General features: G+C 40.4%; 1 protein-coding gene across 3 annotated transcripts in view; it reads left to right on the top strand.

Annotated features, from left to right (window-relative positions):
* WT1 (WT1 transcription factor) overlaps nucleotides 1-24,607 on the top strand; it is an 84,739-nt gene that overhangs the window by 20,350 nt on the left and 39,782 nt on the right. The gene's annotated exons all lie outside the window — the stretch shown is intronic.

Raw genomic sequence — 24,607 nt, 5'->3', positions numbered from 1 at the left:
AATGTCCTGTGATGTGAAGAGAAAATGGTATACGTTTCTTTTATATAATTTCAGTTTAATAGGGTGATTAAATGTTCAAAACAACTTCTTTACTGAAAGAACGCTTTGGCTTATTATTGGTTAGACTGGAAATCTTTCATGTGGTGCTTGCCCAGGTCAGCTTTCCCTCTGTGTTGATCAGTAGTCCATCTCTTAAAACTGAAATACTCATCTGATAACTGTAATCCTGCCTTTTAACTCTGATAACTCCTTTAAGCTCAGGAGATAAAGATGCTGGAGAATCTCTTATATACTGCAAAGATTATTTGCAAGATGAAGTTGACCCTGTACACCTTGGCTTAAAAAGTTTGATATTCTCCTATAGAAATCCTTGAGTAAAGGAGTTGCTCTAATACATGTTTGTTGAGTAGTGGATGTTAGGAGATAGAATTACAGCCAATGAGAAACAGTTTACATAAACATCGTGATTTTTAAGAACTTTTGTTTTATTAAAAAAGAATATTTTAAACCTTTAGCCAATGAGGATACATACCTTGCAATACATATACACTTGTCCCTCCAGTGTTAGCTTCCAATGTAATAAACACGTCTGTCACTCTTGAATCTATTTAGGTCATTTGAAATAAAGATCTAGAAGCAAAACTTAACTTTTTACGCATGTCCCGCTGTTTATGGCATTCTTTTCAGTACACATCTATTACAGACCAAATCCATTGCTGGTAAAAATGAGACCTAGCATATTTTCTTCAGCCTCTGCTGAGAAACAGCCACTTAGAAAGTAAGAAGTTGCAGTTAGTCGTGTAGAGTATGACAATGAAACACAATACATTCAACAAATACGTTGTTTTTTTGTTTGTTTGTTTACTCAATCTAATGGGCAGAATATCATTACTTAGAATCTGGGGCTATTCCTTTCTTCTATAAAGATGCGTGTAGAATTTGGGGGATCATAGTAGCTCAGCTCAATGTAGCAACTCAAAGATGGCACAGCTAGCAGCACACCATGTCTGATGAACTGGGGTCTCAATGAAGAGTCAGTGGCAAGGGTGTTATTTATTATGTCATTAGTAGAATTCCTTAAGCACCTTGGGGACCTATCACATACCATCAGAATAAAAGTAGGAGGATGCAGGAAAAGGAGAAAAGAATCATGCTTTGTATCCATTTGTATGCATATTAATAGGTATACTGTAATTATTTTACTTAGCACTTTTGTTAATGCTACCATATTTTTCAGTATGTTTGGTATTTTAAATTTATTGAGTATTGGGCAGTATTTATGATTAGTCTGTGATAGCCAGTAATGTCAAAAAGAAGGCAATTTATTTATTTTTTTTCAAAAGAAGTAAATTTTGCAAGTCAACCAGCTGCGTTGTGAATGCCATATAAAATGAAAACCTTCTTCCCTTTGATGAGATAATCAGTGTTGGAATTTGTCTTGACGCTTTCTTAACATGTGGAGTAATAACAATGTGAAAGATGAGAGAGAAAGGTGAGAAGCAGCACTGGAAAAGAATAGATAAAGTGATTTTGAATATTGGAATTTACACTGAAACTAGAAACTGGAGGGAGAAAAGAAAGCTACGACCTTCAAGAATCTTGATGCTCTCCATGTAGGAACTGAAAAATTTTTGTATTTATTCTTTGTTTCATCTTCATTTCCTGTGTGCATTATAATGTATAATATATATAAAATATACATAAAATGTTAAAAGCTACATTTTTTTAAACATAGCCAAGTTAGAAAACCTTTCAGACCTACCTGCATCTTTTTTATCTTTTCACTCCCTGCATGTCACTGATGTGAAATAGTATTTCATGGCAAACAAATTCTGATATTATCCAGGAAGAAAATCTGACAGAGGTCACTGAGAGACATGAAAGCTCTGCTGATATGTCTGTCTGCTCGGTACCTCAAAAAAGCTGTATCTGAGCAGGTACAAAGAAATCAGCACAAGGACCATCTTTTTGTAATCCCCACATTTCTGGGAAGGCTGAGATTGATAACAAAAGAACACAGAAAGCTCTCTTGGGGTGCTGTAATTGCTTTAAAAGTATGTTAGCCTGAATTTAGGAAAAGTAAAATATTACTGGGTTGTAAGGTGAAGTGTTCTGTATGTAAAATTGGCACTCAGTAGACATTTCCTCCCATTAATTTGGTGATTTTTATACTGTTGTTGTATTCACCTGTCCTGTAAATCTTTACTATCATTTTATAGTTGACCCAAAGCAAGGCCATTCATTCAGTCTTCCAAAATAAAGAGATGTGTTTGTTTGCTTTTAAAAATACATTTGTAAATGTCTGTAAAGCACAAAAGAGGCATTGGCCCAGAGTGTTCTGTGATTCTCACAGAATGCTGTGTCTTTGCCTCTCTAGCGCTGATCTGTAGACCAAACACTTTTGTGCTAAACACTATGGGATTTTAGCAAATACTAGTCCAAAAAAAACAAAGGGGGAAAACAGAGGAAAAAAAAATCCTGTATATTTATTTCCAGGGGAAAAAATTGTCTGACCTTGGGTGTGCTAATTACTGGTTCCAGAAAAAAACACTTCATTCTTTGATTCTAGTCCTCCATCTTCGATGTTATTGTTACTTGCACACATTAGTCTTTCTTAATTCATTTATATGTGCATATGGTATAGCTTTTTCCTTAGAATATTGACATAAAATTGTTCCTTTTTGTATAGAAAGAGCCAGTTTTTCAACATTTCACATAACCCATAAGGTTCTGGTGACAAAGTAAATTCTATCTCGAGTTGTATTTTTAAATCCAAATTGTCTAAAACAATGCACAATATGCAAGTATCATCAATAATCATTGTTTTGTAAGCATCAACTTTCCACATGCTCATGAAAAAGCTCGCATGATTTTTGTCATGGAAATTGTAACTTAGACAATGGATGGCTCTTTCATGGCAGGGATCTATTATGATTTTGGAGAGTAAAATTTAACAGGCACATCATAATTTAGTTAACGGTTTTTAAAGAGATTCGAGGTTGTGAATTATAAGTGCTTAAATTCCTGAGTTCTTGATATCACTGCTGATATCAGGTAAAATTAGTTAAGCCCAGAGCAAGGCCTTTGAATGCAGGGAATGAGTATGAGATCAGAATGTAGCCTTTTGGCAGGGAAAGGGAACAACATTTAAAACAAACCTAGACTGGCATGCCAGCATGAACAGTGCAATAAGCACAGCCTCTGTAGCAGCATCCACATGAGCTGTAAATCTGGTGGTGGAAGACTCGGTAAAGGTTGTGAATTTGAACACTTCTCTGCATTAAGCAGAGCAGGAGGGGAGGAATCCAGCTGGACATGAACCTGTCTGTTTCTCCACACTGCCCTACACACTTAGAGCACTCTGTGGCAAGCTCTTCTCATGTCTGAGTTTTCATTTGTTTGGGAAATAAAGGTAAAATTCTGTTAACTCTCATTCTCCGACAGATAATAGTTTTTTTGTTGTTGTTGTTGTTGTTTTTTCCCTTTCCTTGCTTGAGGGGGATTATTTATTTCATTTATTTATTTGCTTATTTATTTTAAGGAAGGTCATTGTCCCTGTCCCAAAATTCTGGATGGTTTTCAGGGATGAAGATGAACAAAGAATTCTTCCTACTGCACTGAATGGTTTCCCCCCTGAGTATCCCAGAGACAGGAAACAAAATACAGCAATTCTTTCCAAAAAAAAGAAGTGCTGACTCTCAGCAGAGCGCGAACTAGGCTTCATCAATCAGGAGACTACGAGCAACAGCATGAGGCTTACACAAACAGTCACATACACTTGCACACATGCTGTGTGCTTACCTCCCCCTCATTTCCCCACCCAAATAATCCAAAAATTTGCTTTTGTATCCTTAAGCTTTCAGGTTGCTTTTTTTAGAGAATGTCTCTGTACTTCTGTGAAAGAGACTCAGTTTTGTGAATTGTGAGTTTTTAAATTCATGCAAATTCAAACAAGAAAAGTCTTTTTTTACACTTACGTAGCTTCACTGGTATTGCTCATCAAAAAGAAATGAGGGCTTTGCCTCCTTAGAGATATATAGTATTTACTTTAGTGTCAGATTAAGGTGCAGGGCAAAAAGAAAAAAAAAAAAAGGAAAAGAAAAGGAGGGGGATTATCGCAACATCTTGGTCCTTTTACAGTCTCCAATTAAGAGTCATGTTATTGGTAATTATTTTCAACAGAGATTTTTCAAAGCTGCTCAACATGAGCCTTGTATCTACCCCAGAGTAGCTTTTTCTTCCCCTAGGAAATACAGCTGAACCTTGGTATTGTGCTATGGCAGTATAAAGTGATTAGCAAATCCTTGCAGCTGGTAGAGAAGGGAGCAGACACTCCCTAAAATCTCCCTTCTGTTGCTTTATTAATGGACATGCTTAATATATGACCTCATCCCATAGCGCATGCTGGAAGTGAAGGTATTAAGTGGGAAGTTGAGGTGTTCCTAGTGGCCTCTTGAAAGTTTGGGGAGACAGTAGTGATTTAAGCCCTTGGGGTTCTTAAAACTGCACCAAGCAGTGACAGAGCAGCTGGCAGTCCAAGGGCAGAAATGTCAATTAAATGTGGGATTCATGTGGGTGGGTCAGCACCGTGTTTTCAAGTAGTGCTGCATCAGAATTATACCAATACTGCATCTTGAGCCTACCTGTCTGCGCAGGGGGTTCTCAGCTGTGTCTGCAGCTTAAGGTAGGAACTAGGCCCTTCTCTCTTTTCAGTGAGTTGTCTTGTGACACCCCGTGGTAAATATGATAGAGAAAGAAACAGTGACAAAGAGCAGTTATAGCCAGTTCCCTTGTAGGTTTGGTGTTCAAAACACTTGTAACATTTTTGGCAAAAAATGTGGGAGTGGTAGCAGCAGTGAACGAGCGAGAGAGAGAGTTTAGCCTGGACTATAGTTTCCCTTTGCCAAGAGCAAAGAAATTATAAAAACAAATTCTTGGCTGAAAACTTAAAAGGATAGGTTTGGAATGTTATCTTAAAGAACGTTACAATCTTGGAGCTTCCAGTCATACCCCAGATAAAGCACTTTGTTTATACATTACCCCATTTCATGTACAATGGCTTCTATGGTAGATGAGCAAGAAGCATTCATCCTGCCTTTGGAGGACATACAATTTAATTAGAGGTTTGCCATTTTTTCTTTCTATGATCTATTTTTACACACAACACACATGGTCTATATTTTTGCAGCAAGAAGTGTTAGTTAAACTGTTCAGATAGATTTTTTACCGTAGTTCTGGGATTTATTCCCTTCTCTGTGTATATGCTGAGAGCCAAGGGAAAGCAGCAGAAGTATACAGGATTTACATCAGTGTGACCTACAGCAGAATCCAGAAGAGAGTTTTTAGTAAAATCTTTTACCATCCCCTTTAGACTTTGATTTTAGATTTTCTCTTTGTGTTTTGTTTTAAAGAAACTGAGACTTTTAGAGTTGTCGGGACTAAGTTAACGTCACCATTTTTATACTGATGAATTACCTAAAGTGCAGCATTTGCAGAAATACGCAAACCCTCATGGCTGAAGGAAGATCAGCATTAACACATTGTTAACATAATTAACATAATTGTTGGGAAACAAAAAAAAAAAAAAAAAAAAAAAAAAAAAAAAAAAACAAAACAAAACAACAAAACACCTTAGAGCAGGTGCTGAACATCTTTGTTGTTGAAAGACTGAATTTAGGGCATATAGGTCTAGATAATCAAATGAGTGTGCAGTTCTGGCTTCCACTGAGGTTGATAGCAAAACTGCTGACTGCACAGAGAAGCACGGGAGATCAGCAGAAGATCTGTACGTGTTTTTGAAAGCTGGTACTAAGTTTGGTTCTGCTTCGTGCAAAGGAAATGCTTGTATTTCTCCCTTGAACAAATAACATTTTTGTTCCTTTTAATTCTGTTTGATAAGTTGCTCTTACTTGTGCTGTTACTAGCAGTGCCCGGAGACTTCAGAACAGAAGGTGTGGTCTGTTCACATAAACTTGTATTGTTTTTGTGGGATCCACTTGGTGCTTCACACTTTTGCTTTAGCACTAAAAGTGACTTGTGCTGACAGCTAGAGTAATTGCTGTGCATGGAATAAAACTGACTATCTTTGTTTTCTCACCCCAGTTCTAAAATGTAAGTGTGTTCTTGCAGATCTAAGCTGAAATACATAGATAAATTTTTGCTGTATGCAATAAAAATGGTTTATGTGTTTTTCTGATGCATAAATGTGCAGAAGACACATGTAACCGTTATTGAAAGGTAAAAAAGAGAATGGAGCAGATTTAGAGGCAGTAAATTTTATTTTTATATCCGATTCTTTCTCATTGCTTGTTATTTTTTTGAAGCTCTTCTAGTGCTTTTTCCAACTCCCCTTGAAATTAATGAGAGCCAGACTAAGTCCCAAGAGACTTTTGTGGACATTAAAAAAAGATGAAACAATCTTTCCTTCAAGAAGTGACAGAGCTCTAACTTTAAATGTGTGTTGCTGAAGGGAGTTAGGAGCCATCTACTGGTGCAGCGGGTAGGTACTCAGCCTGAGTGGAGACAGAGCCTTAAGCAAGTATCAACGTGTGGTGGTCCTGTCACTACAACAGAAGGATCTGCTTTTAATGCAGCCTACTTAAGGAAGGTAGGGATGCTACCTGAGCTTTGTGCTGCTTGGCAGTAAGAATGAGTTTCAAGAATCTCCTGCACCAGTTTGGTTCTTGGCTATAGGATTAGTTGTGTCCCTAACAATTGCAGCTGGGTAGCAGCTGAGGGTGAGTTTTCCTCAGAAGCTCCCTGGCATCCCTCTCCTCACACTGGCATCTCTAGAACACATTTTGGCCTCAGGCAAGAGCATTAGAAAAGCCAAATCTTTGTGGTGCTTTGAAGAGATGGGAAAACATACAGCAGCATAAAGACTGCTTTTTGTCTGATCGTTACTGACCATAGTAAATCTTATAAAGATCTTTTATTGGTTATTATTATTGTATAATTTGATGACTTTATATAGTGGTGTTATGTTTCTTTATAATGATGACTATTATATAATTTTTATTGAAGGAACTAGAAAACAAGTTGCATAAGGGGTGGCTGAAGGAATTGTGGTTGTTTAGTCCTAAGAAAAAGAGTCTCGAAGGGACACCTCGTTGCTATCTACAGCTAAGGAGAGGAGGTTGCAGTGAAGTGGGTGTTGGTCTCTTTTCTCAGGTGGCAAACAATAGCCTGCAGTTGTGCCAGGAGAGGTTCACATGAAGTGCCAGGAAGAATTTCTTAGCAGAAAGGGAGGTTAGCCATAGGAACAGGCTGCCCAGGGAAGTGGTAGAGTTGCCATTCCTGGAGGCATTTGAGGGGTGTCTGATGTGGCACTAGGAACATAGTTCAGTGGTGGACTTGGTAGTGTTAGGTGATGGTTGGACTTTCTGATTTTATGGGTCTTTTCCAAGCTAAATGACTGTATGATAACTACAAGAATATGCCTATGATAATATCTATTGCCTGACAAAAGGAAATTACCTGTCTCTGTTACACCAGACTGTGGTAGGAACTGAAGAGAACTTGAGATGGATCAAGTTGCATGTCAGCTATGCCCAGTGTTTTCAAGCTCATACAGCCGGGTGGGGGGGGGGGGAAAAAAAAAAGCCTGTTTAATTTTACTTCCCTATGACACTAGAAGACTTTTAAAGAATCTTTGTTTAATTTCCATTCTTTCAGGCCAAGTAGCAGTGTAGTAGTATGTAGTAGTATTTCATGAAACAATATCTAGTTAAGCCATGTACACAGGGGCAAACACTTCTGTACAGAGTGTAGCAAAGCTTGTGATGAATGTAAATGGAAAAACCCACATTCTTGCTGCCTGCTGGAATGCACAGCTGCATTCCCGGAAGAGCCAGCCAGTCCAAAAACCTTCTACTGTCTTTTCTTCTTTGTTTAGCCTTGGGTTAGGTGACTACTTTTCATTTGTTTGCTTGTTTATTAATGTCATTTGCAAGACCACTTCATGTTTATCATGAAACACCTATCTGCACTCATGCATGTATGTGCTGTTTGGTGCTCAGAGGGAACGATGCCTTCCTGGCACTTGCTGGCAGACAAGAAAACAATATTTCCTCTGCATGTTAGATTCCTCAACACACACAGGTAGCTCCGTGCTAAGTGAAATGCAGTGTCCATTATCTGCACAGTGCGTTCGCAATAGCTATGTCTTGGTATCAAATCCTCAGACAGACTGTTGAGTTTACAGCTAGCAGAACAACCTCACTGGGACAGCAGTGGGACAGCAGATAGCTGACGTGTACTTCTTGCTGCTAGTGTTGAGGCAGAGGGTCAGCATGTTGGGCTGAAGGGACAAAGAAACTTCATGTTTATAAAAGAGGATTTAGAGCAGGACTGAATGCAACACGGTGGCTACAGGCTACATTCAGCTGATGACATTCAGCACAGAATAAGGACCAAAATCCTGGGGTCTTTCAGCGGTAGGATAGCACCCAGTGACTCCTGGCTCATGTTCAGGCAGTTGCTACTGTGTGCATAAGTCAGTGTTGTCGACGGAGCTGTAGAATTTAGCTTTGTATCTGGTATCTTCTACCAGTACTCTTCTTGAAATGATTCGTAAAACTAGAGTAAGGGTATGTTAAAGTATTTTATTGTACCTGTCATATTTTTCCTGTTAAGCAGATAAGAAATGTCATTCGTTTCAAATTAAAAGAACTGCAGACAGAAAAAGAAGTCTATATTCTAGTGCACTGCACAGTCAGCCACAGAATTGTATTTTTCATTTACATTGTTTAAGTTGCAGAGAAACGCATATTTATCTAAAGAAAGGTAGTTTTATAGACCTATAAAACCTGCATTTTCTCTCATGTTCCTCTCCCTACAATTTTAGACATTCAGAAAAGAAAAAAACTAAAACTGTAAAATAAATCTTCAAATGCTGCAGAAGGCTGAGCACAGCTTTTACTACATACCTCTGCAATTAGAACTAATTTACTGTCCTGTGAGGTGGGGGGAAGTCTGCAAGGTACTTTTTGGATAAATATACCTCAGTAAGAGAAGCATAGCTGCTCTGCAAAAGTTATCTGCTTGTATTCAGCAAGTATCAGGGTCATTCTTACAGCTACATACCGCAGAGCGTTAATTAATGGGGCTGCAGCTGGTGGTACCACTTTGGCTGCTTCAGCCCAGTCTCTCATTCCATATTTCTCAGGTTTGTATGACCAGTCTTGGACCACATCCCATCACTTTTTCCCCCCAAAGTACAAAAAGTACTTAAGTCTCTACTGGAAAACTGCCAGGCTTTCATAAAAAGAACAGAGCTGTTGTTTCTTTGCTATTTTTATCTTCTCTGCCAGAAAAGACACCATGTTGTATTGGCAGTTGTATATTTAAAATTGCCTTTTATGTTGAGCTTCTCAGACCAAACCTCAGGCTTTCTACAACCAGTGGATGTCCAGCATGTTGCAGACTGTAAAGATGCCCTGTAATCTTCTTGGGAGACTGGATTAATTTATGCAATGATTCCTTGCAGTGCTCAGAGTTTCCTAAACATCAGGAGGCACACTAGTTTGAAGAAGAGTTGGTAGGGCAGGTGTAAAGAAAAGAGCATGTGAATCTGGTAAAGAGCTGGCTCCACTCATGATACCTTTTGCAGCAGGAGGATGCACATGTGACTGGATTTGGGTTGACGGCAAAATTTCCAGACCTCACTGGAAGCAGGATCTCATGGTCTGAGGAACTGGGCTGGGTGCAGAGTGGTTCCGTCTTCCTGTGGTTTGTGAGAAGGAGCATCCTGCCATGAAAGCCTAGTCACTTCATCGCCACTGTGTTGGCTTTTATTCCTTGGGAGTTCTTGAGACACAAAGAGAAAGGAATGAGTCTGCCCTCATCACTTTAGGTCCCTTCGGCCATTTAATTTGAATTTAAAGGAGTTTGACTTTTAGGAGAAAAACCAAAGCCATAAGGAAATGAAACTCAGAAGGAAAACAAAATCCCTTTCCCTCTTTCCCAAAGCCTGTCTCATGACCGAAGTACGGCCAGCCACCATCGCTGGCCCACGTACAGTGATGGGATGCTGTTTGCCATCTGGAGAAGGTCATGGAGCTAGAGGTGAGGTGGAGTGAATGGGAAGTAAAACTTCCAGCTAATATTCCAGCTATCCAACAGGGAATGGACCATAATGCTGAATGTCCCTACAAGAGGCTTTCTGGTTCAGCGTGCAGAACTGCTGCGGAGGATTACACTAGTAATTCCTGAACAACATTAAACCTCCTTGAAAGTAGTTTTAGCATATACAGTTGTCGTTATCAATCATTGTATCAAAGTGAAACAGCATATCTCAATGTGTCAGACCCGTGCTTCAGCAAGGTGGATGTACTGGGATTAAGAAATGGGACATGAAGTGGCATGCAGCAATTTTTACTTTCCCCAGTGTGGTAATTTTACGTGTTTATACTGATTCTTCTTGTGTCCCACTTTGTGCCTTTTTTCTTTTCTTTGGATGATTATACAACATTTATAGCCCGTGAAAGACAAATGGTTTTGCCATAAATATAGCAGATTTTTTTAAACAAACAAGTTCACTGTCAGAAGCATTTAAAATTGAAACTTTAAGCAAACTGCAACATTCCAAAATACTTACTTTACCAACACTTTTCATTCTCATGAATTATCATTTAAGATAATACTTTGGACTACGAGAGGTATGATTTCATTGCCAAAATACCCTCTGTTTCTATAAGGGCTCACTCTTGTGTGTAGCTTTGAATGAATGAATAATATGACTAGCCCCTTCTGTAACTGCTACAGGCCTAGTTTGGGATGTGCAAAAGAACTTGCACTATGACTTTCTGCAGGTTATTATTGATGTAGATAAGGTCTTCAGCCCCAAACCACCTTGGAAATAACTGTATTTAACTGTACAGTACCCCAGTGGTTTTATTCTGCTTAAAAAGAAAACTGTATTATTCCCATTCAAAAAACAAAACAAAGTTAGTGTTCCCAGGCATTTGCCAACAACCCTCTCCTTATACAACAATATTTTCAGAGACCATTTGGATCCCCCAGAACCATAGGTTTAAACCATGTCATCCAGGTGTTGTTTTAAGGCTCACTACTATAGATGTACCTTCTTGATTCAAACACCTGAACTTTGCCTCTGCCAGCCAGTTTGTGCATGCAAATGGAGTGGCGGCCTTGGCTGCAGTGAGCTCTCAGGCAGGTCACAGGATTTTTCACAGAGGCATGCCAGAAGCAGACTCTCCAGTTGAGCTTTTGATAAGGAGGTGTAAGACTGGCGGATTAGGAGGTGTAAGAATGGACAATGAATTTACGCCCTGGAATATATTTCTACTGTTATTTACAAATATGGTCCTTAGTGTCATTTAAATACCTATCTGCACACACAGTGAAATGTTCAAAAAACAAGACCAACAGTCACTGGAATAGAGATGGAATGGAGATGGAACTTCTTACGTGCTGCTTTAAATTTTTTACTGGGAGCACACTGTAAGGAAGCAGATTTTTCAGCTCTTACCTACATGCAGAGCGCACACCGTGGCATTTTCATTCATACGCTCCATGCTCCACAAAATGTGGTACTCAGAGTTGAGATCTCTTTGGTCAGTCTAACCCAGCTAATGCAACACCCTGGGCAGCCTGCCTTCCCTGCTCACAAGCACTGAGAGAAGCGGTACTTGAGGGAGCTTGCAAGCTTCATGCTTGACTGAGCAATAATTTATGGCTTTTGACTGAGGTCATTGCTTGGCACACAGGGATGACCAGTTTGATGGATTAAGGACTCGAGCAACTCAAGGGCCTTTAACATTTGTAACCAATCATAATCTGGCTGGTAATGACCACCACAACAACAACAAAAAGACACATATTCTTGTTTGGAACTATTTAAAACTAGTTTGGCTTAATTTTCTTCTTGGAGACCTGTGGCTGCCATTAGATACTCTTTGATTTGGTTCCAAGGATGGGTCAAAGTCACATTTTTCTTTGATAAACCTATTTTGGTTCCCTCATTGATGTATGCTGCTGAAAGCTGCACGTTTCTTTTCTGTCTGCTATTACATTACCACATCAAGGAGAGCTGGAGGGGCCAGCTCTCCAGAGCAGGAAAGAGGGAATTTCATGGTGTCAGTGAGAGCACAGGCACTGTGTTTCTTCACTATCTGCTGGAGCAGCGGGTCCCAGTTATCAGCACCTCCGACATCACCAGTTCATTTACACCTGCACTGCGTGGGTAAGGCAGAATGTTTCAGTACAGGCATTAGTAAGGTTTGCTCTGCTGAAAAAGAGGGTGTGGTGAACCCTTAGAGAAAATACGTTTTCCTGGATTGACGCGTGGTTGTACATCGTCACCCCTGCACTGCTGAGCAGTTGGTAGTGCTGGTCTGTGAAACGTGGACCTGCTCTCCCCCTGGAGGGTCTGTGCACACAGCGCCTCCCCACTTCCATAAAACATGCCTTTGGAAGAGATGTTCTTGGTTTTAGCATTTCGTGTCTCCTGGAGATGCCCTGGATCCCTCCCTCTCAGTAATGTCCCTTTATTTGTCTCATTGTTTTATTTGGATCTTAGAATATTTTGTAATATTTGTATTATTGCATATTGCAGAACTTCCCCCTAGGCACGGCTGTGGGAGAGAAGCTCTGGTTACGGGAAACTGAATGCACTGTTCAGATCTTTAGAAAGTGAACACAGTTCAGGAATAAAATAATCATTGCAATGCTCTGCAAGGCTGATACCAATGTCAGTGACAAAGTGCCGCTAAGTGACTTTGTCATTGAATCTCTTGATGTAAAGAGGTGCTTTGAAAGCTGGCTTTTCTATGTTAGAAGTTTCTTGCTGTATTACGTGGCTAAGAATGAGATATTTTTCTTTTGTGTTATGTAGGCAGCTCAAACAACAGCAGTAAGAAATAATAGTTATAATAATACTTAGAATAAAAGAGTAATTACTCAGTTCTTATACAGCACTTTTCATCCACGGTAGTGAAGTAGCATCTCTTGCACGGGAAAGTCCCGCTTTATTAGGGCAGTCTTGTTTTGAAGGTGATGATTTTTTTTTTCTATGGTACTTCACAATCCCAGAAACTTACATAGAGGATATTGGTATGTCTTGGAGGGGTTAATTTTCTCTGCTTCATTTTAAGTAACTAAAATACAGAATGAAAATAAATTTCCCAGAACAGGGTCCTCTCCTTATTTGTTTTGTTATTGTTTTATTCTGTGACAGTGCCTTGGAGCCACAGCGCTGGCTCCATCCCCAGCAACAGGTGATGTATAAATGTAGGAAAAGGTGGTCCTTGCTTCAAAAAGAGAGAAAAAATGTCTGTGGCATGCAGAGGAACACAGATACCAGGAGGGCTGTTGTTTCCCTTAGAGTAGCTCCTGAGCAAGAACTCAGTAGCAGAGGGAACTTGCACAATGAACGCATTCCTTCCTGAGAAGATCCTCTAGCTCAGAAATGTTTGTGCAATGCTCCTGAGCTAAAATCTGTGCTGGGAGCATCAGCATGTGCCTTCAGCGCTTTTGGGCTCAAACATGTCCACTTCATAGAGCTAAGAACTGTCCTCCCATAGTATCCGAGATTTTGATGTTCATCTTACGAAGCACACGTCCTCCTTTTTACGTGTGGAGGTAGGAACTGAGCTCTGTGTGACTACGGTCATACAATAAGTCACTGGAAGAGCTGGGACTAGGACCTACTGCCTTGTAACCTAGTCACCTCTGCCTTGTTCACAGAAGGGTGGGGATGAAATGAGTTGTCTTCAGACTGCCAAAAATGTCAGCAGACATCCAGAGATCTCCAAACCTAAAGTGTCTCCAACGCCTTCTTATGAGCCCAGGGCCTCTTCCCCTCTGCACAGCTGCCAAAACCTCTAGCTTCCTTTCACTGACAGATTCACCAGTGCAGCTGTGTATTTTCAATGAGTAGCACAAGGAAAATTTTGGGGTGGAATATAATTAAATTTTTAAAACCCACAGGAAAGTTTCTGGTTCGTACATATTAGTCACTGAAGTTCAATTAAAGCTTTATTTCTGGAGACATTACCTGATGCTACCACAGATGATGTGGAGGTGGTAACCAGTAAGTTAAAGTTGAACCAGTAAGAAAACTAAGGTGACACTCGTGGAAGGGTTTGTGTCGGAAGCTGGTTAGGTCTCAAGAACCTCTGGTTGGTTACTATAGAGAGCCATGGCAACGTTCCTTTCCAGGAAGCACAGCAATAATCATCCTTCATTGTAAGTGACAGCTACTGATCTGATAGACACTAGAATTCATTCAGGAGTGGACGGTACCCTAACCAGAGCTGGTGTCACAGGACTCGGCACATGGCAAAAAATGAAAGCAGAGAATAAAACTGAGTCTCTCTTTGTAAGGCGATGTATTCTAGAGTGGCCTGTGCACTCTTATATCATCAATTTTTGACAGAGCAAAGAATTGATATATAGCTCACAAACACATCTGTCTGGAGTGGTTTCTGTCAGTTGGGCTTTTTTTTCCTGGCCTTCTTTTGAGTATGTCACAGGACAACTTTTTATGGGGTCCTTTATAGGAAATGAAAGAGAATCGGTTTACATCCTGCTTAGAAAAAATGACCTCAAACAACTTCTTCAAAGTTCATCACATTTCCCTAAGCATGAGTAAAAGCCCAGATAGTTAAATCGATCCCAACTAATTCAACATTTAGTAAACTCTGTTCTTAGTCACACGTTCTACTATTCCCAAGCAGAATAAAAGGATGGTTTATAGGGGATGACAGTGCAGATGAAAAGAAGCAGTAAATATCCTCCTTTGGAAGGATATAAGCTCTTCTCTGGAGCGTTTAGAAAAACTTGATGTTGCTGCACTTCTAGACTGATGTCATTATGCATCTTTTCCTTCCCCCCTCAGTGCTCTCAGTTCAGTTCAGCTGGCTGAGATAGATCACATCTTCTCCCAGCACAAGCCTCCACAAGTGACTGGAAGCAGGACCTGAAAAGCCAGCAAATGAAGGTTTTGCAAGCCTTATATGTGCGAATAAGTCCTTTTTCTAGGTTTCTTGGCTGAACTGAAAAACTGAGAAACAAATTGTTCTGGGACAGTGTAATGAATGAATCCTGGCTTCCTGGATCTGAATCCTTGCTGCTGAGCTCTTTGCCCACTCCTCTAACCCCTGCTCCTTACATCTCTTGTGATTCCCTCCCCTCCCACTACCTTCCTTTCCCTTACTGCTCCCCAGGTAAGGGCTGGGCAATGGCAGCACACGTTGTAGGCAGTCCTGAGTTGCGACTAGCCAGGGTGGAGCCAAACAATACAAATAGCTGCTGTGCTCACACTGCACTGCTTCTTTCAGTGGAGGCACTAGTTAAAGTCCCTTTGTTTCTGTTGGGCTGCCAATTTTCCTGAAGCTTGTGTGCACTTAGCATTGCTGGTGATGTCACGTCTCTGCAGAGTTTGTCTGAGACAGATCTGAGGTTGAGAATTTATCTGAGACAGATGGACTGGCAATGCAACCACAAAAGTCATCTTCCCTAATGCAACTTGCCTTCAAATGCTTTGCTTGAACAAAGATAAAATATATTTTTTTGCTTTCCAAGACTTGTTAACTGCTTGTGGAGAACTAAACAAATAGGTATGTGAAATGATACTTTAAATGTTTTAGTACTTTTCTGGCAGTTTATGCCTATTTTGTTTTGTTTTTTTTTTTTTTTTAAAGTAGCAGTGGATTTATTTCTTTGCCAAGCATGGCAAAGCTAGTCCTGCCTAGTTTATGTTGACCTCACAGAATTTTTGCGATTGTGATGCTATTCCTTTGATACCCCTCTCCTTTCCATCCGCATTTGACACACAGCCCAAATGTTCTGTCTTGGTGGAAGAAATGTGCATCTTTGAGATTTTGTTGACTTCTTAAAAGTTTATAGTATTAGTCCAAAAGTGGTTTTCTCCTCACCTTAGCATGGTTTCAGGTGTACAGCTATAAGATAGCTTTAATTTTAATACAAAACATCAAAAATCATAAGAGCAATGGCTAAGTACACATAGAGCATTAATAAACCATAATCTTTTGAAATGATAAATCGTAGGGTGCCATTTCCTTAAACAAAGATCATGATTCAGTTTGGGCTCTTTTCTTGACAGATAGACATGAACACCAGGATGGAGTCTTCTGGCATGTATTGCCCTGTCACAGTTCATAGTAAAGGCGTTTTATTTTCTTTCTGAGCATAGCAGCCATCAACATTAATAGGTTGTGCATCCTCATCAGAAGGAGGCACAACTCTTAAATGCATAAATATCTCATTCACTAGATCCAGTTTCTCTGAGATTCATCTTCCGTTTCCTAACTCTTCCTAAAATTATAACTAGCATTTTGTAGCGTGTTGTAAAAGATGATGTGACCTTGGTGTGCAGAGACGTGATGTGATTAGGGTTTCTTTTCTGACCAAGGGGTTTATTACTATTACTATACTGTTTTCTAGAAAACACAGCAATAAAAAGGTAACTACAGGAGGCTAACAACACTATCCTAATCTGTCTGTCTTTAGATTAAGACGAGTTGTTCAATCCATAAAAGTGATGCAACTGTCAAAAGTGATCAGTAAGTGTGTGGAAATTCAGGCCACTGTTTCTTAGTACCAGCTGTTAAGTTGTAAAGAATTGATATTTTCTAATAATCAGTTTTCTGCTGCTGCCATTCTGTATTTGTAGTGCTGAAGCACCTAGGAACCCTGGTGGCAGACAGTACCATACTGTCCTACGCACTGTATAAACACAGAACAGAGATGAGATTCCTGCTTTTAAGGATTATGAATTCCCATAAAGTGAAATTAGTGCTTTGAAGAACATCAGTAATGACATTATCAGCTATTAATCTCTTCAGTAAATTACGTCTTCTTTTCATGTCTTTATTTCCACATCTCGTTCAGAAGCATTGTCCTCCTGCGTATAACTATTATTTTTTGTCCTTCTGTAACTCATTTAATTCACTATGTGAAATATACTAAGAGAAGCTTTACTTGCATTGAACTCTGTGATCTCTCCATGCTACAGGTGAGCTTTAGTGCATTATTCTTTGCAACATGGGAGCTGGAGAGATGATTAAGACAGGGAAGAAATGCTCACTATACTGCAGGGAAAATATAAATGGCTCAGAACATGGGAGACAGCAAGAAAGAGGTAGATTAATAAGTATTCAAATCCAGTCTTGGTGGTATCACAAGTGTTATCACACTGCTGGCTGCTTGATGTCTGGTAAAAAATGTTCACAGGGTAGTTGTTGTTCACAGGAATAGCCAAACTTGATGCTAATGGCCAAATTCGTTGCCATGGCTATGCAGAACAACCATCTCCTGTGCCCCCTGGCCAGGAATCAGGCATAACACAAAGGTAGCTAATTTACTGCTTTGAATAGAAATAGGTTGAATAGAAAGCTTTGGTCAGCAAGGGTACTAACCCATTTCCAGTCATTAAGCATCCCCATGCAGAGAAGTGCTGTTATGGCTGTTAAAGCACATGCACAGTTACGTGTGTACTTTCTTGATTACAGATACCAAGCTCATTTGAGCTTTCTGTTCAGAAATTTGGCAAAGAAGAGACCATGTTGTTTGCAATGGAAATGAAATGAATCATTTCTCTGCATCCTTTGTCCACCTTTGTGAATGCATAGAGGGTGTCTGTTTGGAGAAAATGCATGGTATTTTTATCTATCTGTTCAGCTCTGCCAGTGGCGGTGAAATTCCCGAAGGAAAACACCAGAGAGCATTTCAGTGTGGCACTGCCCTGTCCAGCCGAGGAAAGGCCAAACACTCATCTGCTTGTTGCCACTGTGCTGGCAAAGGGAGGAACTGGGATAATTTTGATGTTTTGGATAGGCCACTTGCCTTGGCAACATCCTTTTGGGCCTGTGCCTAGAGGGAGCTGTACACAGCCGCTGGTGCTCACAGCAGTTAGTATATTCTGTCTGCAAAATACACAAAATCCGTTCTTAATGAACTTTTTCAGTTGTAAAAGCCATTTAAATGACATATGACTTTCAAAACAAAGTATCCAACAGGACCTATATATCTCTCCCCACTCCTATGTTTGCTTTTCCTGCTTTGGCATGTGACATTAATGTCTGTCATTGCACATCTCAACCTTTGTAGCTTCCTCATGGGGAACACAGATCAGAGTGTTTAAGCTTTGTACTTTGGCATTGCTGGCATTTTTGTTCATCACAAGCATTTTCAATGATACTAATGATATTCAGCAAGTCGTGGAGGAAGAATCAAGGATAGAATCCAAAATAGCCTTGGTGATCTGAATTGCTCTCTGAATGAACTCTGAGATGTTTAAATTAAGATACAGCACCCAGTCTTTCCATTTGTACTGGAAGTGAGACCGTTTGCAGTTATCATTTGAGAAAAATATAATGTCAAAACAAGTTTTTGGTTTTGTCCAGAGAGGGTATGACTATTGATAAAAAATGTGTTCTATTTCTTTCCAATTTATTGAGGTATATTCATTTCCAAGACCAAAAGTGCTGTCTTTTTATTTTTACGGTCTTTGTTTGAACTAAGATCCACATTCATTGTTACTGAGCTTTAATAATCTAAGGGTCACTTGAAGGGCTTTTGTTTGAGAGACCTTTCAAGCCAAGCCAAGGCAGCAGTTTAGAGAATGTTTCTTGTTTGTAGACAAAAATATATTAAAACAACCAAGGGAGCTATTACTCTTCCACATAATTATTTTTAATGTCTCATTGGACATGTATGAAATGCCTTTCAGTTCCTGTGGGAGAATTACTTTTTTGTTTTTACTTTTTGCAGCATGGCTTTTGTTAAAGTTCTATGCTGCTTTTCCACTGAGCAACGTTCACCCCAAAAGACTTTATAAACAGGAACAGTATCTCTAGGAATATGCTTCCAATATAACCCACAAGGTACTTAAAGATTTGTCAGTTGTCCCAGGGCCCGATACTTTGCATACCTACTGCCACCTATTTTTTTCTGGACATAATCAGGAAAGAACATGAGCCTAGTTCATGGTGGGAGCAGCCCTAGAACAGCTGAGAGTCCAGGACCACATTAGGTGAGGCAGAGCCTGAAGCCACCCCGGCTGCTGTTCAAGGTAGGGGAGAGGGGAGAAGGGCTAAGACCCCTTCACTGCTGTTCCTCTGGTAAACGCATGCCAGGTAATCGAAGCAACTTTGCATCCTTGGCATGAAAATTATCTGCAAGTGTGCTGTTGTGTAGCGTTTTCCAGTTACCTAGGAAAGACTGAAAAGGAATGCATCCTTCTCTTTTATAACAAGAATAAACTGGGGGGAGGAGAACAAATGCAGAAATTGGACGAATAGGGAATGAATAGCACTAGAGAAATTCAGGAACCACCCTGTGGGAACACGTTTCTTATACAAATATTTGGGCTTTGCTTGGGACATGCATGTTGCACGCCACTTTGCTGCATGTAGGTGCAGGTTAGCAGCTAGGTGCAGGTGCTTCACTTAGACATTTCCTTCCTATTGAGTGTTCACGATCCCTTAAATCTGCTGGTTGCCTGAGATGCCCTTTCCATTTTGAAAGATGCCCAGATACCTCTTGCTCAGGAGTTGCCTCAGGTCACACAGCAGTTGCCTTGACTCTGTGGCCATCTTGCTTCTCCCAGGCACAGTGAGAGTTTCACTGACCCCAAATGGATCATGCTCTTAGACTGCATCTAGCACATGCTTTGGGCAAGGCCCCGGAAGGCTTGAGGGCATGCTCTAAACCTGAAACCTGACATGGGTTAAAAAAGAAGTTACAGTTTGTCTGTGTGTGTTGCACACAAGTCATTTAACGTGTTGCAGTGCATGTGGCAGAACCAGGAACCTGCCTCTTACCTCTTTCATCAGGGCTGATGTGTCTTCTGTCAATTTACCTGTCTCTTCTGCTGTAAAAGGAAAATCAAACCCTGAGTTTGGGAGTGATAACGTAGCTCTGTCAGTCTGGGTACCTTTCACAAACATACACCACTATCAGTGTCTTGTCATAAAGCTGATAAAGCTTAGCAAAAATGGGAGAATATATAAAAGGTATCTTGATAACTGGCCTTCCTGACTGGACTTAAACCCAGTTTCAAATATATAGTGCTCCCAGGTTTTGACGAGATAAACTACCATGTTCACCATCTTCAGATGACTAAATTTGAAGTCTTTCAACCTCTGAGCTTAAAGTATAATTTGTAGTATGCTCTGGTTTGTAGAACGACCTTGCCTTATTTGTGGATAAGAACCACACGTTTCTGGCAGTGAAAGGCTGTGGAAGCCTTTGCTTCAAAGTGACGTGATAATAGAAGCAAAATCCTGTAATTGCTTAACCCATGATTTGTGTGTTCTGATGCTCTATGCATGAGTTGCTCAAAAATAAGTGATTTAATTGGGCAAAAAGTTGTCTTTACATGAACTTCACTATCTTGGAACTTGTGTCTCAAGAATCTGTTACAAGATTATAAGGATAATATGCAGTATCTTACTGCTGGCACAGTGAGGGAAAGCTTATAAAATATTTTGTACATAAAGATTGCTACAAATCTGTGCTTAATGACACATTCCTTGAGACAGGGACCATAAAGCAGATCAGAGAATTTTTTGAAGACTCCATTAGTTGATGGCTGCGTGTAAATTGATCATGCGATGTCACCCAGCGTTCCCTATCCTGATTTGACAACTTTATGGCTTTGGTTTCTCACTCAATTATTCAAGGTGTTTTAGTCATTGGGTTGGGTTTTTTTGCAGCCTTACATTTAGAGATTGCCAAATATAGTTATCTGCAGAATATTTCATTCAACATGGAGTGAGTGCCTCTATTCTGGAGAGATGCTGTTGGATAGAGCTCAGAGGAGGACAGCAGGAAAAATGAAAAGGACTAAATACGTGCAGCCTCAACAAGCAATAGGAAAAGCTGGGATGAAAGGACATAATGGTCTATATGGGCCTGAACTATGTAAGCATTAGAGAGAGAAGAATTATGTTGCGCTTGGCAGGAGGATGTAATGAGTAATAGATGGAATGATGAAGGGGAAATAAAATTGGCTGAATGAAGAAAAGCTTCCTGACCACGAGATCTTGTTTGATTACTGAAGTTTCCCAGGGGACTTCTGTGATTTGGGAAAAGTTATACAAGACTATTCAAAGGCTCGCAGTGCTTCACAAAGCATAGCTCTGTAGCCACCTAATAACTTGGCATCCAGGACAGGATAGTGCTTCCCATCTTTTCACTGTGCTTAAGGTTCTTTGGATTCTTTGCATTTGCTGGGCAGTTCTCATCCCTTGTGCACAGGCTGGCCTGTGGCTTTTCTTTTGGTTAAGGTTACCAACTAATATTACAGTTCATGAAGAAAACCTACCTCCTGTGAACTTGTGCATGCAGATGTGTGTGCTGTGGCTGTGGGAATGATCCTGTGCCTTTGATGCGAAGTGCAGGAGATGACAAGGTTAGATTCAGCTGTCTGAAGGGACATGATCTCTGGAGATGCACTACGTGGCAATTGCATATGCCCTTGTGTACGTACTCATAAATCTGGGCCCAAACCTTCGCAATACCTGGGTGGATATTATTGATAGATGGTGTTGGAGTGGAGCATATTGGAAGTATGAAATATTCTGAAACCCTGATTTGACTGGAGAGTTGTTGATGTTTAAACAGAGACTAGTATTACAAGTAAAATTATTCAAGAACTTACACAACTTACTCAAGAGCTTTCACTCCCTGATGAAGAATATGTAGCTATTAAAGGGTGTTCACGTCACCCATAGATAGAATTATTTCAGTACAGATCTGGTGTCTTGGATAAGGCTGGCTCCAACAGTTCCTCTGAGAGGAGTTTATTTGATGAAAAATTAAGCGTGTTTTTAGCTGATATCCAACCAATTTGCTGAACTTATTTTGACTTCTGCCCAAAGGTTTTTGGAGTAACTTGATAACTGAGAATCCATTTGGATTTGAACTGTGAAGAGGCAAGCATGTAAAACAAAAGAAACCCAGAGGTAGAGAAGACCACATGGCCTCCAGGAATTGTGAAGCTCAGTTAATTGAGTTAGAAAAAAGGGCTGACGGACTGTTAGATATCCTGGTAGATATCTTCTGGTTGGCCTTTCACTACCCTCCTTGTATTCTAACAGCTGCTCAAAGCAGTAGAAGACATCTCCTCAAATAAATGTACGTAGAGATTGCAAAGGATGCTGCTGCTCAGGGTGAAGCAATGAGAGAAATATTGCTAAGAACTCAGTTTTGAAACTTTACACAATCTAACATCTGCTCTGCTCCCAAGAGCTAAGTGGTTGGAAATGTGGAAGCCCTGAGTTTTGAAACAAATCACACAAAAATGTTAGGTTTTCATGTAAGTTAATCCACTAATAAATCAAAAAAAAATCTTATTATAGGTACACTCCTTTGAATTATCTTCTTATTTGAATGTAATATGTATTATCTCATGGGGGCACGATTAACTCTGTATCGATAGGTGCATAACTTGTGCATTCTGAGATATATCTAATGTCTACCAAAGAAAAAATAAATAAATCATTTAGATCTGGAACAGTGATCACAATGGAAGTTTCATTTGCAAAGGATTTATGGAGACTTGAAGTCAGTATTATGTTTTGAATAAATGCACCATTGACTTGTATCAGATTTCCATAGGCTTTATCTTGTTTTTTTCTAAGCAACTGCTCATAAACTTTTTAAGTATCTTGATTAGCTTGATGGTGCTACTTGCAAATCTGTCCGTACAGCTATTAATCTAAGACAGTGCAATCTGTAGAAAGGAATCACACTCATTTAGCTGTTCCTTTCACTGATTCATTTAAAAATCATAAATAACAAGTTAACAGGGTTTCTTTGTGCCTTATTGTGTTTCTTTCTTTTCAACTAACATGTTAAATATTTCAAGAGAGGTTTGTTAAGACATCACAAAAACAGGTCTTAGTTCCAATGTGTAATTCATCGAGCACTGTTGTGGTGTAATAGGAAGGAAAAACAAGGAAGTCGTAGATATGAGCAATTTAAGAGTCTGTGACTCAATGGCTATGGCACTCTTTGTGATTTTAGTTCCTGTGTCATAACAGTACTCAGGTGAATTTAGGGGAATCAAAAATCCATAAATCTGAAGGGAAAGGAATCTCCCATGTCTCATAAAAAAAAAAAAAAAGAAAATTGACTTCTAAAGCAAGTTCAGCACATGGGCTCCCTCCCTCCTCTCCTTTCTACCTGCACCTCTCCTGGCAAGGCTCATCTCTAACTGTCCCTGCATCAGTCTCAGCATGAGTTCTGCAAGACCTGTCCAGGTCCCAGTGAGGTCAGCAGAGGCTGCTGCTGAACAATGAAGGTCACAAGCATGGAAATAACCAAGTCCTGCAGTGGTATGCAGATGGCAACTGTACAGGCACCTGCACAGCCCAGTTGGGTTGTACTCAGTCCTGTAGGGAACACCAGACCTTCTGGCACGGCTTGCAGCAGGTCTCTCCTGGATTGAGGCACTGGAGTCACGGAGTTGACCGTTCACCCCTGCAGTCAGACCAGACACCGCATGCAGCAGTGTCATACACAAGGGAGGGAACGGCTGCAAAGCTTTGGTCTTAACAAAAAATACATTGAATGAGAAGCCTCGAAATAAAGGACTGGGAAAGTTGCTGTTTTGGTTGGGGACACGCTTCTCCTGCCTGTTGCTTCCAGATGAGATTTTTTCCAGATAAGAAAAAAAAAAAAGAGCTTATTTGCTTTTTTGTATATTGCTGCAATCCAGATGTATCAGTACGTACAGTCCAGAGAGAGAAAAGAGAGGTGTGCCATTATGTATCTGCGGTTAAGTGAAGGACTGGGTACGCTCAGTTAGGAACGAAGCTAAAGGGCTGTGCCTTGGCTCCATGGCAAGCAGCTGTGAAGGAGCCTCCCTGACGGGGCTTGGAGCAGGGGCTCAGCGCCTTGCAGCTGCTCTCCAGCTCCAGCATGTACTGCCACCCCCCTCACACATCGTGTCACTGGCTGATCGCATAGAGCTGTGCTGTGTAGTGCAACAAGTGGATGAGTTGCTTTGCTTACTAAAGGTCTCACGGCACTCCACAAATACTGCTAGAGCCCCATGGTGTTCTGGCAAAATCACCATCACCTGTTCTATTTCTCCAGAGGATGCAGAAAGCATTGACTAGAACCCAGGAGCTTTTGTTCCTCGTCTGCTTTAGGCATCAGGCACATTATCTTCACTGCTTCTCTTTTGCAGTCACTGGACATCCCCAGGATGACATGGGATGATATCCAAAGAGGATATGCTTGTCTTTCCCCGCTGCATGGTACAAGGTGTTACACCCTGATGGACTGCAGTCCTTAAGCCCTGATTTCAGTGGAACCATTCTCGCCCTAAAGCACACTCAGTCAGGTGCTTGTGTACATGAATTCCTCTGAAGTCAGTAGGATTAGAACAAAATCCCATCAAGAGGATTGAGATCCTCAGCTGAAGTAAAACAGAATAGCCTCACTGGAGCACCACTTGTTTCCCACTGAAGAGGGCTGTTTGAAAGGATATCTCTGTGCATGGGTGCTGCAAAAAAAAGGGGGCTTTGCAAGAGGAAAGTGAGATTTGGACTTTGCTTTGTTATGGTGTAGTGGTTCAACAATGATGTCGAAACGTAATAAACACAAAAGC

Source organism: Anas platyrhynchos, chromosome 5, assembly GCF_047663525.1.
Source record: "Anas platyrhynchos isolate ZD024472 breed Pekin duck chromosome 5, IASCAAS_PekinDuck_T2T, whole genome shotgun sequence".
NCBI lineage: Eukaryota > Metazoa > Chordata > Aves > Anseriformes > Anatidae > Anas > Anas platyrhynchos.
Note: the sequence above shows the minus strand (reverse complement) of the source record. Positions and strands in the feature narration are given on the sequence as shown.